Genomic DNA, 20279 nt, shown 5'->3' with positions numbered 1-20279 from the left:
CATCTGAAATTAGAGATGAAATGTTAATGATGGTGCTATACACAGAGGCTATCTCTTCATTCAGTGGCAGTGAACGTAGAGCTAACTCCGGGAGAAATATGGATTTGAAAAACAACCCTGAAAATACAACCTCAGTGGGTACAATCCATTATTAAACTATGGCATAACTTGTCTGGTTCCCTGCTTCCTACATTTCTAATGGTAATCAGAAACATACTAATTATAGTCAAAAGAACACTGATGACAGATCAGCTCATCATGTTTGAAAAAGTGATAATCTGGCCTTCACATTTTTTCTCCGACTTACTACTCATAAAAGAAAGTAGAATTCATGTTCACAAGCTTGTTTTAATTGGATAAAGTCTTTTTAAAAATGCTTCAGCCTTGGGCGCCTGGGTGGCTCAGTGGTTAGGCCGCTGCCTTCGGCTCAGGTCATGATCTCAGGGTCCTGGGATCGAGTCCCGCATCGGGCTCTCTGCTCAGCAGGGAGCCTGCTTCCTCCTCTCTCTCTCTCTGCCTGCCTCTCTGCCTACTTGTGATTTCTCTCTGTCAAATAAATAAATAAATAAATCTTTAAAAAAAAAAAAAAAAAAAAAAAGCTTCAGCCTTTTACTATTTTGGTAAGAAAAATATAAGTCTTTAAAAGTCTTAGAAAAAAGTATTATTATTATTATTTTTTTGCATTCTTGCATTATTATCCTTACATTCTGTTTGGCACACAGATACTCACATGCAATCAAGTACCATCCTTGAAAGTATATAATCTCACGGAAGGCAGACGAACATTACTAAATAACTTACTGAACTACCCAAATACTGTGTTTCATTTGGACTCAGATGCACCCAAAATAAGTCAATACACAATCAATAAAAATTTACTCCTCTGTTTTCAGACTTACTTTCTTTTAGCACTTCTATAATAATCTCTTCACATAAGATAGGGTTCTGAAGAGGTCTATTGTAACCAAATTATCTCCTCCTGATTTAGACCTTAGCTCAATTTCTTTCAAGATCTTCAGTGTCCTGACATTTGAGGGTTACCAAGACCTTTACTCTCTTTCTCTTTTTCTGCTCTTATATCCACTGCTGTTTATGCTCCCAGGCCAAATTCATTCTTGCATTGCTTAACTTCCTTTATACTTCTGAGTCCTAAATCCATAACTGCAATGTCCTACAAGGTTTTCCAAAATACTGTTTCTCTAAAAAGTTGTGTTACAAGATTATACACTAACCAGTTTCTGAATCCATAAACATGTACTTATTTATTTCCTTTCACAGAATTTCTACATCTAATAAACTGATAATTAGGGAAAACATTCACTTTGTATTATTTTCAATATTATAATTATTACATAATTATTTTCTAATATCAGAATCATTAGAATCCCAATTCATAAGGAGAGGCTAAAATCTACTTCACCGTAGTTATTTAAAGTGATGTTTGGGGGCGCCTCGGTGGCTCAGATGGTTGAGTGTCTGCCTTCAGCTTAGGTCATGATCTCCAGGTCCTGTGATCAAGCCCCATTTCAGGCTCCCAGCTAAGCAGGGAGTCTGCTTCTCCCTCTCCCTCTGCCTCTCCCCCTGCTTGAGCTTTCTTTCTCTCTCTCTCTTTCTCAAATGAATGAATAAAATCGTTAAAAAAAAAAAAAGTGATGTGAGTTGGGGGAAATTGGAGGAGGAGACAAACCATGAGAGACTGTGGAATCTGAGAAACAAACTGAGGGTTTAGGAGGGATTGGGAGAGGTTTGGGGGGAGTCTGATGATAGGTATTATGGAGGGCATGTATTGCATGGAGCACTGGATGTGGTGCATAAACAATGGATTCTGGAACACTGAGAAGAAATAAAATGGAAAAAAGTGATGTTTGTTTGAAGACTAGTCCATTTTTTTAATAGAAAAGACAAAAATATATATGACAATACAGTAATTTGTAACATATGGATTGAATTAAATTTAATAAAGTTTTTGCAAATAACAATGGGAAGGGATCTTCTCTAAATTACCTTGTCATCATATTTATAAAACCCATTGATAGTTGACACTCCACTTGTTGAGAATTCTTTGTTTTTGAAGGGCACTGGGCGCAATTATTTTACTTGCTTGGTTACTCTGTAACTTATATGTCTACTGCAGTTTTAAACATGGGAAGCAATTTAGACATTATGTCTAAATGGTAAAGCTATTCCTTGTTTACTCCCTTTGTTCACAGGCTGCTCTCTGGGGCCACTGATAGAACTAGTTCTGCCTCCATCCCATTGTCCACTGTGGATATATTCAGATGTATTCTCCTATAAGACACAAAAGTCCTTTGCAAAAGAGAAGAGTTGGCTTACTCTTGTTTTCCATGGCAGGCTGGACATTTCCTTAACAGGCTTAGTGAGAATCCTCCTTGCGATTAATAGTAAGTAAATTAGTACACGTAAGAATATTTATGAAGGATTTGAAAAAATTAGAAAGACAGATAGACATTGGCCATGTGCTCACTATTGCTCATTTATTATCTTCTGCTTTGTCTTGACCAAACTTTAGTCAGACTTTTCTGCTTACTGCAGTTCCCTGAACTCTGTCTACTCCCAAGCTCTGAGCTAGAGCTGAAAAACAGAATGTGCTTCCTTATCTACTTCTTTTTGAAAAGTGACTACCCAAAGTAAGACACGTTTTTCCTTCGGCCCTGCTGGCCATTTTCCCTTACCTATTCAACTTCTCCTTAAAAGTTTCTGCTAAAACACTGTCTACCTCTCTCCACTTATAAAAGAAAAGCCTCTCCTATTTGATTTTGAGACACTTGCATATTTTTATGAAGCATTCTCCCCATGGCAATAGTCTTACTTTTAAATAAAGTCTTTCCTTATCTAAGTTTAGATTTTTTATTCAACAACAAGAATTTATTTTTAAAAAAGAAAAGAAAGAGTACCAAATTTATTTAAAATCTAAACAATTTTATAAAACCAGATTTGAGACTTCTGCTACAAGTAATGGGAGCTTAAATAATTTAGACCTATTCTCCTGGTGAAAACGTTTACAAAAACTTAAAAAGTAACTTTAAATCACCTAAACATCTCAAATATCCAATAGGATAGAGAGGAGCATTTCAAGTTAGGGAGAGAGAGAGAGAGATCCCATTTTCATATTCAGGAAGACTTAATGATGTCAAGTGATGTTTTCCCAAATTCCACAGGATCTCAAATGCTATGTGTGTGCACGTTTGTGTGTGTGTGTATGACAGAGTGAGGCAGAATCTTGATATGCTGATTCTAAAATTTATGTTAAAATATAAGAGGTCGAGAATGCTCAAGACAATCTTCAAAATGTAGAAAGTATAATAATGTTCTCTGCTACCAATACTTAGTATAAAATCATAGTAATTAAGACTTTGTGTGTTGGTCCAAGTGTTGATTAAATGATCAATGACATGGAAAATAGTGCCCTGAAATAATCCCACACACATACTCACTGGATCTATCACCAAAGTTGGTGCTGCATGAATGTGAGAAAACAAGATCTTTTCAATAAATGAATGAATTATTAATTTGTTTTTTTTCCATATTAAGAATACCATGACCATATCTCTGACCATATGCAATTATTCCTATATGAATTACTGCTCTAATGTAAAAGATAAAATAAAAAAAATTCTGGAAAAAATATAAGTGTATATCTTCATGAGTGAGGGTAGGAACATATATATACCTTTAAAAAGATCACAAAATGTACAAAGGGTAAAAGTTAATAAATTTGACTATATTGAAACTGGAACTTATGTTCATCCAAAGATAGTGATAAATTCAGCCTTCAGAATTGATAAAAATGTTTGAAACACATAAATTTACACAGTTATCTCCAGAATATATAAATCATATAATATATGCAAATATGTAAGGTCTACAAATCAATAAAAATAAAGAAATTCTACACAAAATATGGACCACAGACTTGAACTGTGCTTTCACTAAAGATGAAAGAGGATATCTACAAAGTCATCAAATGTATGAAAAGGTGTACAACCTAGTTAGTAAATAGAAAAATACCAATTAACACCACAATTAATACCTCTCTGAATGAACCAGAATGGAAATTTAAAATAGAGAAAAGAACAAAAAAATGGTATGTGAAGGGATAGAGACTCATAAAAAGCTTGTGGGAGGGTTATTTGGTTAACCAGTTTCAATGAACTTGATATCATTTATAAAATTTGAGGGAAAGTGTTGGGTAATGACTTTTTTAGTTGTTGTTCCAAATTCCTGGCACAGAGTTGCTAAAATCCTGAGAATTTCCCAAAGGATAGGAATGTTTTTATAATTCACGGACCCCTTGGATCACACCTGTGATCTGTGCTAACCAGATAATGTAGAAGGGGTTGGTCACTGGGCTGACCAGCAATAGGATCCAATCTTCCCTCCAGGAAGAAGAGGGCTGGCGACTGAGTTCATAAAACAAAGATGCAATGAGCCAAGCCTATGTAATGAAATCCCAAGTAAAAATAGGAAACGCTGAGGATCAGTGGAGCTTCCTGATTGGAGAACACACCAGTGTGCTGACAGGGTGATGCGTTCTCATCCATGGGGGGAGGGTACAAAAGCTCTACATCTGCAAACTTCCCAGGTCTTGTTCTCTGTTCTTTTTCATTTGACCAATCGTTATTTGTGTTCATTGCTATAAAACTGTAGTAAGTACAGAGATTTTCTGAGTTCTGTGAATTGTTTTAGTGAAACTTTCATACCTGAGGGGGGTTGTGGAAACCTGGTCTGGACTTACAGGTAGTGGGCTGGAAATGTTAGAAGATTTGGGGACTCTGAACTTGTGGATGGCATCTGAAATGGTGGCATTTTTATGGGGAACCATGCCCTTAAAATCAAAATCTAGGGTTTGCACTAACTCCAGTCAGTTAGAATCAAAATTATATTGCAATACAGTAGTTGTACACCATGATCCTGCAATGCTACTCGTAGGTGTATCCGCTAGAGAAATGTGTCCATGTGTGCACCAGAAGATATGCACAAATGTGTTAACAGTATTATTCATGACGTCATAATCTGCATTAGATATAAACCCAACTCCCTATCAGCAATATGAGGAAAATACTTTATGTTGATAAAAGGAATATCAAACAATGAAAAATAATGAAAAACTATACACAAAAACATGGCTGAGTCTTAAAATATAACTTGAAATGGGAGAAACATCACAAAAGTATATATGTAGTGTTGTAATTCTCTTTGTGTATAATACTAATACAGGCAATTATATTTATGAAATTTATGAAACCATATTATTTATGAAACATAAACCATATTATTTACGAAAACATGTACAGGTCATTTAAAATATATAGAAAAAAACAAGTGTTTCCTATAAATTTTAGAATAGTGATTATCTTTAATGAGGAGAAGGTTATTGCTGGGATGGAGCAACTGGAAAACTTAAGATGCTGACAAGGTTCCATTATTGTCCCTAGGTGATGGTTACATGAGTGTTAGTCTTACGAAATGATTTTGCTAAACATTTGTTTTATGCACATTTCTATACACAGGTTATATTTAACTATACAAAAAAATTCAGATTCCATTGCAAAGAAAACCTGTGACAAAGTTTTACTGACTTCCTATACTTGCGCTGACCAATATGGATAATAAATGCATCATGTTTATCTTATAAATGCTTGCTTCTAAAATGGTCGAAGCTAGTTAATAGCTAAGGGAGATTTTGCTTCATGATATTATTTTCATGATTTATTGGACAAGAACATCAGTAATTCATTAGCAAGTTGAATGAAACTTCAGCTCAGCACTTAAAAAATGTAAATAAAACTTCACAGTCCAAATAAATGAGATTTTAGAAATGTCAATTTCTCTGTTTGTCATGAGACTAGATGCTACTGTCACTTAAACCAGAGTCTGGGAAATTAATTTACATTATGGAAATCAAACTTGAAATTGTTACATAAGTGCACAATGTAAAACAGCATTTGAAATCAATGTTTTGCCAAATAAAATAAGTTTTTAAATAATTCAAGTATTATTTTTGATTCAGATAAATATTACCCATTCTGCAATATCTATTAACATTTTTAAATGAAACTCTTAAAACATTCTAGTCAATGATAAGTTGAAGCTTCATTTGATTTCATCCCTTCCAACCTCCCCAACATTTATTTTTTTAAAAACACCTTTTCCATAATATAACAATATATGAATATCATGACAAAAACATTTCTTATTATTTATCTTATAATCTTCTTTTTCAAATTGCTGTAAGATGATGCATTAAAATGACTTTTTTTCAATTTATTTTATTTTATTTTTAAAATGACTTTTATGTGTTTCTAAAAAGGTGCAGCAATTCATAGCCTAGAACAGTATTTCTTTCTTTCTTTTTTTTTTTTTAGAGTTGCAAAATTTATTACAAACAAAATAATGGGCATAAGAGCAAAAAAAAAAAAAAAAATCCTGAATTCTGAATTATTCATTTTGTTGTTGTTTTTTTCAAGTGTGCAATAGAGTATTGTTTCTTTTTTCATTTTATTTTATTTCTTTCCAGTGTTCTAGAATTCATCGTTTATGCACCACACCCAGTGCTCCATGCAATATGTGCCCTCCAAAGTAACCACCACCAGGATCACCCAACCCACCACGCCCCTCCCCTCCAAAACCTTGTTTATTTCTCCCAGTTTACAGTCTCTCATGGTTTGTCTCCCCCTCCAATTTCCCCCAACTCACTTCTCTCCATCTCCCAATGTCCTCTGTGTTAGAACAGTATTTCAAAACCTGGTTGTACCCAATACTTATTAGATGGGAATTCTGATTCAGTGGATTTGGGGTTTGGCCAATGTATCTGTGTTTTCTTAAAACTCTTTAAAAAAAACTCAGTGTTCAGTACAGTCTGACAATAAGTAGTTTCTACAGAAGCTCTTATTTATTACCATCATTCCCTTCTTTCAGAAGTGTTTGTAAAATTATTCCCAGTAGGAAATAATTCAATTCTTATGATATACAATCCCCGCCATTCTTTCCTAATATTTAAGATCCTTGTAACTTCTTGTATAATATAGAAGCTGAGATATTCTAGTTTTTCTTTTTGATGCAAGGATAATGATTAATACTGTCTCTCCTTTCCCATACCTTTACCTGTCATGGACCAATTGAAAATTATGGTTGGCCCATCTAACAAACACCTACTTTTTTTTAAAGAAAGGATCGATCTACTATTTGAACATAGGCATCCCTGGTTGATTTTCAAGTCATGACTCTGAACAATTTCAATCAACTACTTCTCCCATTAAACACAAGTAAAGAGGGTATGATGTTATATTTACCAACTTTGGTTTCAATACCATTGCCTGAAAAAGGGTGAGACTCTAGAAAAGGCTGTAAAGAAAGAGGTATAGGGTACCTAACATACTTATGCCAGTATATTCAGGTGCCTGACAATACAGCGGACCCCATTGCTCCCCCTTTCGTTTTGTATGGTGTTGAAATAATAGAGCTTCTGCAACTATGTATTGACCCCTTACTAGCGATGAAAAACACACATTCCAAGGCAGATAGACCCATATTCAAATTTATAAGTACCTTGATCTCTTCATACTTCTTTTTTCTCACCCTTAAATGGAAATAATTGTGTCTTTCACATTGGAAGTATCAGCCACAAGAGAAAACTATTGTACAACAGGAAGAGAAGGCATCCAGGGCAACTAGCAGAAATAGATCATGATAACTTAATAAACTGAGGAGAGACTGGAAGGATGGCAAGATTTGGGAAAAAGAAAGACTGATTTTGAGGAGATAATAGACTATTGTTGTTTTTTCTAAAAGACCAAAAATCCCAGGAAGCACCATGGAATGCTTTTCATTCCATTAACCAAAATAAGGGAAACCAAGACCATAGCAGCCATCTAGCCAGGTAGCTTTTCTAAGATCACTATCATAATTGCAAATTTTTAACTTCAGGTGCCCATGGTATAGGCATGATATGTAGTCATATAGTAAGAACATAATATTTAGAGAAAACTATTTAATTGAGGTGAAAAATTTTTAGAGGTGGTGATAACAAATGTTTACGTGGCCCCATTTTGGGGAACCATCTAAGAAATAGTTTGCTGTCTGGGCCTCAAAGAGTACTATCTATATTGTAACATCTGATAGTCTCTGAATGCTTATGCTAGAAGCCATTGTAAGTTATTTACATGTGTGGACTCATTTAATTCTCATAATAACCCTATGAGATAAGTATACTTAAAAAATTCCTTTTTGCAGATAAGGAATCTGAGACAAAGACACCTTAAGTAATTTGTTTAAGGTCACACAATCTTGTGCAGAGACACAAAAGAAATACCGATGATTACAGAATATAAAAACTTTTTTTTTTTTTTTTTGCTTTGTAAGCTTTCTTATAATGTCTTAAGTCATTTTCTTTTTGCTTCCCATAGAAAAAAACAAAATCACTACCGATTAGCTCTGTGTGAAATTAGAGCTCTTACAGAAAATTTATCTTTGATGATGGAATTGTGGACTACTTGTAAAGATGAATTCTTCATGTATTGGCAGAAAATAGGTATTTACAGTTCCTTTACTAAAAATTGGCAGGGGGGGACACAATAGTCAGAGCACCTGGGTGGCTCAGTTAGTTAAACATATGTCTTCTGCTCAGGCCATGATCCGGTGGTCCTGGAACGGATCAGCACCCTGCGGACCGCCCCCGCCAGCTCAGCAGGGAGCCAGCTTCGCCCTCTCTCTCCACCCCTCTTCCCTGCTTGTGCTTGCTTTTCCCTGTGCTCTGTCTCTCTCACGCTCTCTCTCAAATAAATAAAATCTTAAAAATAAAACTCAGGGGACGCCTGGGTGGCTCAGTTGGTTAAGCAGCTGCCTTCGGCTCAAGTCATGATCCCAGGGTCCCGGGATCGAGTCCCACATCAGGCTCCTTGCTTGGCAGAGAGCCTGCTTCTCCCTCTGGCTCTGCCTGCCTATCTGTCTGCCTGTGCTCGCTCGCTCTCTCTCCCTCTGTCTCTGACAAATAAATAAAATCTTTTAAATAAATAAATAAATAAATAAAACTCAGTAGTCAACATTATTTTACCATCTAAATAAACTCAATCTTTGCAGTTGATTCCCCCCACATAGTAAACACTTCGAACTTTTTGACCTTAATTACTGGGAAGTATCTTTCTTTCCCGTTCCCTTTGCTTTTCATAATTCTTAACTAGTCCCTGATTAGAATCATGGTAAACATATTGATATGGATACGAGAAATGACCATAAAACATAAAATGAACTGACACTCTCTTTCTTTTCCCAATTAGCTGAGATTTTTAAGATTTTCCACGAGTTCAAATGTGTAAAAGGAGAACTAATTTACAGAGCTTTCTATTTATAGTTTTTATATATCAGCACATTATAGAACATCACCACACAGATATAGACACCCTGCAGATGGGGTTCCATCTGTTCAGCCTGATTTTGCTACATGCTTATGAACAAAGCCCAGGCATCGACCTTTGGAATTGCTGCTGTCTTAAACACTCACTGCATTTCTATACTGTAGACTGTTTTCCCGCTTTGTATGGTTTTCTTCCCTGAGAAAAAGAGTTGTTTTGCTGGAAGATATGCTTCCACATGCAATGTGTTTCTGTGGGCAGGTATTGCTAGTTGCATCTTTTATATGAATTCCAAATGTAAATTTATTCATTAAAATGCTTCTTGTTTACACTAAATTTTGGGGGAAAAAAGTATGTTTTAAATCGACACGATGAATGCATAAATACTGCCTTAGTGATTCTTTTGTTCCTTTAATTAAAGCTATCTTTTCTCCTACAGCCTTTTAGTACTTCAACTGACAAGGCATTGCATTAAAAATACAATGGCAGAAGAGCCGCTTAAACCTCGAAGACATATCAGCACAAACACATGTAAGGTACACTAGGCCACACTCTATTGTCTTGAGCAGCAGAATCTAAAGTCAGGAAGGATGCCTTCTAGGTCCCCTCTGCAATCTCTTCCATCTTCTTTTCTGAGTGGCTTAGAACAACAAACACAAAACAAAACAAAAATGACAGAAAAATTTAAGAAACCCCTTCTACCATTACCTCTACCAGAAGACCTGCAGTGTTTCAGGGGCAACTTGTGACTGCAGAAAGGAAACTTCCAAATAATTGCCTGTGTCTCTCATCACTAGTAAATCTACAGTGACACAATGGTTGGTGGTGCAACCCAATACACCGTCTTGGAAGAAAGAGAGTATGACACACACCTTCTGTGGATAGGCAGCCGCTTTACGTGGAATAAGCAATGTTTAATTTTCCAGATCCCAGCTTTCCTGCTTTGTGATTAATAATGCTACAGACGCACTTCCCTGCCATCTGAGAAGAGACTGTTGTCAAGTCTGTCAACTTGAATGGATGGCAGCATAATCTCTTTCAAAGTTTCCCCTCCTCCCCCTGTCTCAATCTCTCTTTCGCCCAGACAGTTCCTCTTGGGAGTTCATCTAGAGATTCTTTTGAGATCCTTTGTTCTGCCAATGAGGCAACAGGTGGTGTTTTGTTTTGTTTTTTTCTTTTTAATTTTTCTTTCCTGACTCTGCGAAGAATATCACCTCCCATCTCTCTCTCTCTCTCTCTCTCTGTCTCTCTCTCTCACACACACACACACTATTCTTTTTCAGCTTTCTGAGCTGCCACCTGGCAGGAATTTCAATTTGATTGAATTCTTTTCCTTTTTCTCCTGCCAGCTATACTTAGAGGGGAGAGCTTAAGGGTCCCAGTCAGGGGAGATTTGATTGTGAGCCAGATAGTTAAATCTGTGTAGAGAGAGGAACCACCTGCCAAGATGTTGCAAGTAGTGATCCTCATACCTCAGAACTTACCAGGGGACTTGGTCGCTGTCCTAGACAAGTATAGATCTCTCTAGAGGATGCCACTCCAGAGTTTTTGTCAAACAGTGTGGGACCGTGGAAACCTAATGAAGTTTGAAATCACAGAATCCTGGTTTGAATCCTGGGCTTGCAACATATGTGCTGTCTTTTCTGAGCTTTCTTGTTATACATGGAAACCTCCATTCTGTTCACGTGAAACTAGATTTCCTGAACCTCTGCAACATGCTTCCTACTGTCCTCAAACCTTAGTGTTAGCCCCATAACTTTCATTCTCAATGTACTTAGTATAATTTTAGGACATGCACAAACACATGAGATCTTAAACAAATATGAAATTATAATCTCGTCATAGTGGATTTTACAGTGCTTTCTCTTCCTTCTATGCTAAGCTCCCACATTCAGGGTTCCAGTTTTTTATTGTTCTTTTCCACAGCCATTATTTTATTAAACTTCACGTTTTCTCAAAGAACTAAATGGACAAGTTTGTGATACACTGATTTCTGGTATATGATAGCACGAATCCTGTCCTGCTATTCCTTTATCAATAATAATGAGATCTATTTTGTAGCACCTCATGATTAAATGAAGAATAACAAATACAATATGATATCAAACATTTCATTAGTTTCTCATTGAAATGTTTATTTTATTTTATAATAATATAAATATATTTTTATTATATAGTTATGTCAGCTATGTGAAGAAAATCACTGGTAGAAATTGAAGAGAATGAATAAAATTATTGTGTGAAGCTAACATGCCTAAAAAGACAAAATGAGTGCATACCAATAAGATGTTTCTGCTTCTGCTTTGAATGTGGTAAGTTGCAAAAGAATGCTTCTTCCACCTTATAAGAGTAGGGCAGATAACCCACAACATTGTAGATTTTTTTAAACCTATGAAAGCTCTACTGAAATAAATTAAAATCCAGCAAATGATCCCCTTCTGGTGGAGAAGAGACCCATTGTTCCTTGTTTCCTTGGCAGAACAGCGAGCAAGGAAAAAGCTGCCGAAATTAAGAATCAGGAGTAACCAGCTGAGTATTTTCTACAAGTTTTTATAGTGGAGAGTAGACCAGCATGAATGTTTGATTTTACAGGAGTCTGGGGCCCCAAAGAAGTATGTACCCACCTATCACCAGAACTTCCTACTGGCCTTTACTAAGCTCTCACTCAGAAAATAAGGGTACAGCAGGGTAAGAAAGAAAGACTCATCTGAACCCTCCATGTCCTTCAATCATAGGAAGAGTCTACCTATGCCCACGAGAGAAATTCATCATTTATATACTTTATATAAACTGGCGTAGGCATACCTCTGTGTCTGTACAGGTAGAAAATTGGAAAGTAAGAATAAAAAGAAAGGAAAATAGGAAAGTAAAATTGCTTTTAATCACAGACAACCCAATTGTCTACTCTAAGGTCCTAAGGAATCTACAAAAAGCATTTTAATTCTAATGAAAATCATGAGTAGCAGTGGTCCCGACTAGTAGAATTAATAAGGAGTTATGCAAAGTGGCACGATACAAAGTCAATATCTAAGGTCAAGTGAATTTCTGTATATTAGTAACAAACAAAAGGAAAATAAAATTATTAGAATATCAATTGCAGGCAGCAAAATAAATTTTATATGAGTAAATAAATTTGACAGAATAACATATGCAAATTTTGTTTATTTAGGACGACTATACATGGCTGACTTTTTAAAATACTTAAATAGTTGGAGAGATACATTCATGAAACAAAACCCTCAATATTGTTAAGTTGCCAATTTCACCAAATTTATAAATTAATTGCATGCAATCTCAATCAAAACTGAAGTCTACTCTCTTGAAGAAAAAAATAACCCTAAAATGTATTTGGGTATGCAGATGCCTGAAAATACACAAAACAGATTTAGAAAAGAAAATACATTTTAAAGTGGGAAGAATTTTTCAAAATAGATTCTTGCTACACTGATTCACAAAGATATTTCAAAATGAAGTAATGTTTAGTAGTCAAATCAGTGTGGGATACCATAGCCCTGTTTTATAAAAAAAAATTCACAGTGCACATTAACGTTATCTAGAGGAGTAAAGCGGTAGAAGAGGCTATAGCGTTTAATCAATGTTTTCCAAGCTTATTTGGCAATAGGACTTTTTTTTTCACTCCTATTAACACCTTTCCAAAGTAGAGGTTAATGGGATATTCTTTGAAAAACTCTGCTGTGTATCTCTCACTGGGAAATAACATAATTACTAGGAAAACATGCATGTTAAAATATTTTACAACACTGAAAGTACCAAAATCTACAATGTCTATACAATGTCTCTTCAATGGTATAGTTCTAATATTTTGACTTTTCTGCGTAAGCAATATTTTATTAAATTTGATGAAACCATGATTGGTTAAATATTCACTTTTAATGTAGGGGTGACAAAGACCAAAAGTATGTTTGAATCATAATTCTGGACTTGAAAGAATTATCCTCATGAAAGAAATAGTTTTGAATTTTGTGGAAAGAAATATCTTTAAAAAAATATCAGTTTCTTGCTGTCCATCGGCTGGTCATAATTAACAGAATAGGAGTCTTTCTGTTACATCTAAAGGCCATTGAGATGGTAAACTTTACATGCTAACTTGGCTACGCCACTGTACTTGGTTATTTGGTCAAACATGTCTGGATATCGCTATGAAGGTATTTTTTAAATGGGAATGACATTTAAATCGGTCCACTTGGAATTAAAGCAGCTCACCATCCATATTGCTGGTGGGCCTCATGCATTCAGTGGAAAGCCTTCAAAAAAACTGGCCTCTTTGAGGAAGAGGGAGTTCTACTCAGAGACTGCCTTGATACTCCAAGATACAACTTCAGGTCTTCCCGGGTCCCCAGCCTGCCAGCCTACCCTGCAGATTTTAGACTTGTCAACCTCCACAATCATGTGAGCTAATTGCTTAATACTTCTGAATCTTTATTTAAATATTTATCTCACATCTTTCTATTTCTCTGGAGAACCCTCACTCCTATGGCCACATAGTCCTACTCTTATTTCACGAATCTATCCTTCCCTTTATTACATCTCTAAAAGGTAGAACTCCTTTTAATGTGTTATGTAAAGAAATGCTATTCATCACTCCACTGAAGTCATTTTATGCTTCTGCTCTGAAACCTAAGAAGATATACTTCTTTGGTGCTAATGTAGAAATAGGCAGCATGTATTAAATAATTTTCTAAATGAGACCATTAATAAAACCTTGTCATTCTGATACTAAACAATGGGTATTTCAGCAAGTGATTGTATTTTGAAATTCATCTCATTTGAACAATGTATCTCTCACCATGAGAGAAAAAGCAGCAGCACATTTTAAAGGGCTTTTCTTAGATAAAGTGACTCTGTAGCCTTTAAGTAAATGTCTTTGATAAATGAGACCAAGATATTGGACATCGTATTGTGCTCTCTGAGCATTTGGTCAATACCTCCATGATACAGTTTGACTCATTACATTCCATCAGGAACTCAATGGTAACAATTCATTGACTAATTGTTCTGACTCACAAAGTAAGGCTTAGAAGAAGAAAGAATGACCACATCCAAATGGTATAGTTTAGGTCATAAACAATTTGGGTTTCAGATCCAACTTTTTTTTTTTCTTTCCTCTCTTTTCTTTCTTTTTCTTTTTTTTCTGGAGGACAGAATGAATCCTTCTTAGCAAGTTTAAAAATCTGTTTGGTAATTTAATTTTGTCACCAAAATAGTAAGTCTTGATTTATATACATGTAAGAGAAGGACCTCTCATTTTTTCCATCCCCGATATTTACCTAATTTCATGTGTATTAATTCAGAAAGAATTTTATGGTGATATTTAAGGAAAGGAGAAAGGTAAGCCTCCTGAAAATGAGAACATTCATGATTTTTCTAAAAGCGATTTAGGAACATTTGATGGAGTACTCCAAGCTTCAAATTCAGTAGTGACACAGTAAGAAAAACATACATTTCTGGTAGTGAGAATCAAGCAGGCTGTCCCCAAAATGGGCCATTTTGGCATATGGATTACTCTGACCTGAAGTCAATTAAGGTTTAAAAGATTCAGGAAGCTTTTTACCTACCTCTTATCTACCTAAAAGGATTTAAATAGGGGGCCTCTATCACGAAGAGAGCTAGTATCAAAATCAACTTTTTCACAGAAGAAGACATATATACATGGCATAGCAGACTTCTTTTCGCCAAAAATTTGTTTTTCTAATCTTCCTGTGATTTGTCTTTCTCCAATACCCCCTTATCCTTAGCTCAGGATAGTGTATAAAACTTGATTGCCTGAAGGTCAAAGAGTGTCTCATGTTTTTGTCAGGTTCCTGTTTTTATGAAGTTAAATTTTTCTTCCATTAATCTGTCATATGACAGTTTAGTTAATAGACCAGTCAAGTGCGCCTGGAAAAGTGGTGAAAACAATTGTCCTTTCCTCTGCTGGTCCCACCCATGGAGTTTCAAGAACATTGCCTCAGAAAATCATAGTAGGGGAATCTCATTACTACTAAGTGGAGAGACCTCTCACCTCTCTCTCCTAGGCCTATATACATTAATCCTCACAATTCCTGGCGAGCTTCCTCTTGCATGTTATTTATTCTGTTCCCAATTATGGATGAACTACCCAAGTTATCGCACTGACATTTCTTCTAAATCCAAAATATGCTACATTGTTGAAGACACAAAATAATCTTCAGTGCCTTTTACTGATTATGTGAATATACTCCACTAATTCTTGCATATAAAAACTGCATATATTCTTATATCTACATTTCCTGTATATCCCTACATCTCTATTCAATTCTGAGTGTCTGAGCTGTCGTATCGGCAAGTCACAGTAGGGAAGCACATCCTCCTTCCAGTTTCGAAATGACTGGCATTTCTATTTCACAGGGTTCCACAAATTCTTAGAGAAAGTAGAAAGGCAGGAATATCTGAATCACACACCATGATGCATTCAAGATCATCTCTTCATATTTCTGATACTCTGACTCTCACTCTAGGAGTATTTCTTTCTCCTAAAGACATCCAAAGCAATAAAATGAAGAGATGACCACTTTTGAATCCTCTATATGGTGATTTTGTTCTGCCAACCCAACATGCTAGGATAGCTCTGTATTTATAAGGAGTATATAGCTCTACAGCCTCAGTGGCTCCATTGTGTCCTGTATTCCCACTACATAAATAATATGAGTGGGTGATGACTGGTCTATTTAAAGCTGATGACCAAATTTTAGGAAATATATTATAAGGGACACTATTCAATTTTCAATTATGACAAGGGTACATCTTGAGGGGAGAAGTAAAGGAGCTAATTTATACTATAAAACACTTATTAAATATTACAGTAGTTTTTAACTGAGATACTATGTGGTTTCTGTCATAGCAACTCAGTATCTGAGATAGAGGTAAGGTTTTATAAAATCGAGTTTTTAAAGATACTCCAAGAAGAGAAACTCTAGGTAGCCCTATACTGTTTTCCAATAAAAGAGTTGTGATGCAGGTGGTAGAGAGTTCATTTCCAAATCAGAAAAGCAGAATAAGTTATTCTTTATTGAGCATCTTTTATGTGTTAGGGTTAAAGTATATACACTATACTTAAATATTCCCGAAAAGCATAGATATCAATTTTCATAGTATTTGCTTTCTGCTGGGTCTCAAGATCAGTAGTATCATTATATTTGTTTATAGATGGAGGAAACTGAAGTGCAGAGAGAGGAATAATTTGTTAGCTAGTATCCTGGCTAGTAAAAAGGCCAAAATTAAAATAGAATTCTTGGCAGCCATGTTTTCTAAAATATTTTAAACCAAAAACACACCATATACTCAATAGATACTGAATTGGACTGCATTTCACTCTGGATACAAATTTAAAATATGGTCTTGATCAAATTACTTACATTTTAGTTTGAAACAAAGAGAAAAATGAAATGCAGTGTAAAATTCCATTATTTAGCAAAGTTAAACTCAAATCTCTGAGGATCACAACTAAAAGTCTTTATGAGAATTCAGTGACCAAAACCAAAATACACACACACACACACACACACACACACACACAATTAAGACACTCATGCAATTATTTAAATATAGTACAGAAAGAGTTATGAATTTTTATCATTTTTCCCATATGCTTACATTTGTTTATGTAATGCTTTATAAAGTATGAAAGCACATAGTTTTCTTAGCTAAATTCTAATTTTTAAGTGATTCATGATGTTTGGTTCAAATGTTAAGACTAGTGACACCACACATGCACTAGGAAAGTATGCAGAAGCTCTTTCTCATGTTAATTTTCAATTTGTATTTCTTTTACATATTTTTTTTGCTGTTGGGGGATGTTTTCCATGTTCAGTTCATTCATATGATCTATTTGGAGATTGATAAAGGTAATTAAAACTTTGTACCTGTTCAAAATATTTTTCTCACTCCCTTTTGCTTTCTGACTTCGTATTAACCACAGAGAAATGATTAATGCTTATGTAGTCACATTTGACAGATTCTTCACTTTGGGGCTACTTCTTGGATTTATCTATCTGTGCTAGCTCCCCAGGTTCATATATTTTACTGCCTATTTGTTAAATACAATTGAGTATTATATAGGATACCTCTAATATCTCACTTCATATCACAACATCCATACCTATGATCAGCACCCCTGGCCAACTGTTTCTTCCCTTTTACTTTGGTTACCAAATCAGTTTGACCTTAATCCAGCCAATGACTGAGGCTACAAACTCAGCAAAGACCAGAACGCTTTAGCCCTTGCCCTGAGTGATATGCCTTGTTTCTCACTCCAGGACTTCCCCAGTCACAGAGATAAGCCAATGCAGTTTTACTTTTATGGCCATAAACACAACAGTGGGTCCTGCAGTGATTGTCCTCAAGGTGAATCAATGATGAGCGGTGGGTAAATGGTGAATAAGTTTCTTCCCTTTCCTCCTCCGGAATCTCTGATCTGTAGTCCCTATTTTATGTGACCTGTTCAAAGTCCTGAGAGACTGAGCTTTTAGTAAGTGGCCAGTTACTCACCTGAATCTTCTTCCTTTCCTCCCTTATTCCCTCCTGTTTTCCTCACACTTGCTTCTCAAGCACTGTCATCTCCAACAATATATTAACATATAAACGTCTGCTCCCATTTCTGAATTCTTGGGAACCCATCCTAAGACAGATGTCTAGAAAAGAATTAATTCATGTACCAAAAAATTAACTACTGATTCCTTAAAACCACCTCTTCACATTTAAATATTTAATGTATTCATTGTGTTAACAATCAAATTTTTCCTATTTCTAAATATTTACCAACATGTGTTTGGATGACTGAGTGTATCATGATTAAGAATCTCAGTTCACGCTTGTGTCAACATGTTATTTTACCTTTCCCTTCCCCTTCCCATTATCTAAATGTCACACACTTGTCCTGTTCCTTCCTACCTTTTAGCAATTTTTCTGTTGAATTTTTTTTCAAGTTTCTATCAACCATCTTTTCCAGATTCACTTTTCACTTTCCCAGATTCTCTTCCATTAACTAATTTTCTTCCTTCCTTTTTTTCTTTCTTTCTTTCTCTTTCTTTCTTCTACTATCAATTTGGGGTTTCTGTCATTGTTCCATGTCAGGGTTTGGATTTGTCTGTTGCCATGGAAACTGTTTCAGCTACTTGCCCACAGGAGGGAGCCCTCTACCTGTTAAAAGGTAGGCTGGCAGCGGCAATGTTTTCGTTCTGGGAGAGGACAATGGAGATCTATCAGCAGTAGAGTAATAGCCTGGTTGATTTTTTTTTTTTTTTAATAGTGTGCATCTATTACTGATGCAAGTATAGAATTAGATACATTCTCTAGACAAACTGGAGGCACATTAGGCAGTTACTTTTCTGACACAATATGAAAGGCAGGTAAAGCCTTACCGAGCAAACATTTCTTCTCATTTTCTTTTACCAGTCCTATCTCTTTGCATTGAAATCTTGACATGAAATACCTAACAAGAATGTGATGCAGCTAGACATCAGTGAGGACAGTGCTCATGGGAAAGAAAATTAAAATGACTGATTGTGAAAGAAGGTAAGGACCAAATGGGGGCAAAGCCACAGATATCCCTGGGTAATCATGGGGTTTTGTAAGATCTTCTTCATCCTTGAAATAAGGAAAATTTCACGACAATTTCTCCACATTCACAATTTTCTTTGGTAACAATTATGCCAACGTGAAAATAATTTCAGTCAGGACCAAGAGTTATTTCTAATCCAAGATCCGTGAAAATACATTTTTTATAGATGTCCAATGCTGTCAGGCCCACAGATAAACCATAGGTGCTCTGAAACCTTGAGTTTCCTGAGGATAGAATAGCTCCTTTGGCCTTCTTAGACAGTAATTTCTGCTCACTCTCCAGCCCCTGATGAATATGACTGGGCTCACTCTGGGTTTACAACCTAGAATTTTTTTCATTGACTACACAGCTTTAATTACTGACTAATTAAAATTTCCGCCAATAGGAAACACTAAGCTATGGTTTTACCTAAAATAGCTGCCATGTGTATATTATCTCCTGTAGACAAAATAAAATTCTAAAAAAGGATAAGGAAAATATTTTAGGTCACATATGATGAAGAGAGTACTGTGTCATCATAGTTGACGGGCCAAAGAGCATAGCTCTCTCAGAAAATATAAAGCCTAATGCTCTATATTTTTTAAGGAATAAGACAGATATATATTTGCCCAAATGGATTTGGAAAGAAGTTGGCACGCAAAGAGGATGGCAATTTTAACTACATCTTGTGTATGTTCTCATAGCTCCAACCACAAAAGCTAATTTCTCATAAAGCACACAAATTAAAATCAAATGATCTGGTTTCAAATAAAGTAAATTTAATGGAATGCCTTCTTTGCTCATTCTCCTTTTTATTCACTTTTCCCTTTAGAGGGATTCTTAGCTTTCACATTTCATGTCTAAAAACTCCAATTTCAGAATGTTTCATTTTTGTCTATGTTGATGCTGGAAATCTCTTTTACTTGAGTGCCTGAAAGTAATCGAAGAGCCAGAAACTAATGATAGAGGCCAAATTCCTCAAAAAAGATTTTAAAGAGAAGAGACTCCTATTCCAAAAAATAAAAAGAAAAAGAAAAAAAAAGTCACTTTCTATTATACTAGCAGCAACTAAGGGAAGAATTTCTTCATAAAAGCAGAATCATTGTGGCTTTTGTCACTATTTCCCAGACTTAAAACTCTTCTCTGTTCTGTAACTCCATGATGGATTCACCGATGGAGTCTTTTTATTTGACTCTGCCCATCAGAGAAAAGCAGAAATTTAAAAAAAAAAAAAGTCTACAACATAAATTTCAATTATAAAACTAATTTTGTCCAAAGTAATCCAACAAAAGAATGATGTAGATAAGATATGTATGGAGCTATCAAAGGAA

Source organism: Mustela lutreola, chromosome 12 (genome assembly GCF_030435805.1).
Source record: "Mustela lutreola isolate mMusLut2 chromosome 12, mMusLut2.pri, whole genome shotgun sequence".
Classification (NCBI taxonomy): Eukaryota; Metazoa; Chordata; class Mammalia; order Carnivora; family Mustelidae; genus Mustela; species Mustela lutreola.
This window is presented reverse-complemented; position numbering follows the sequence as displayed.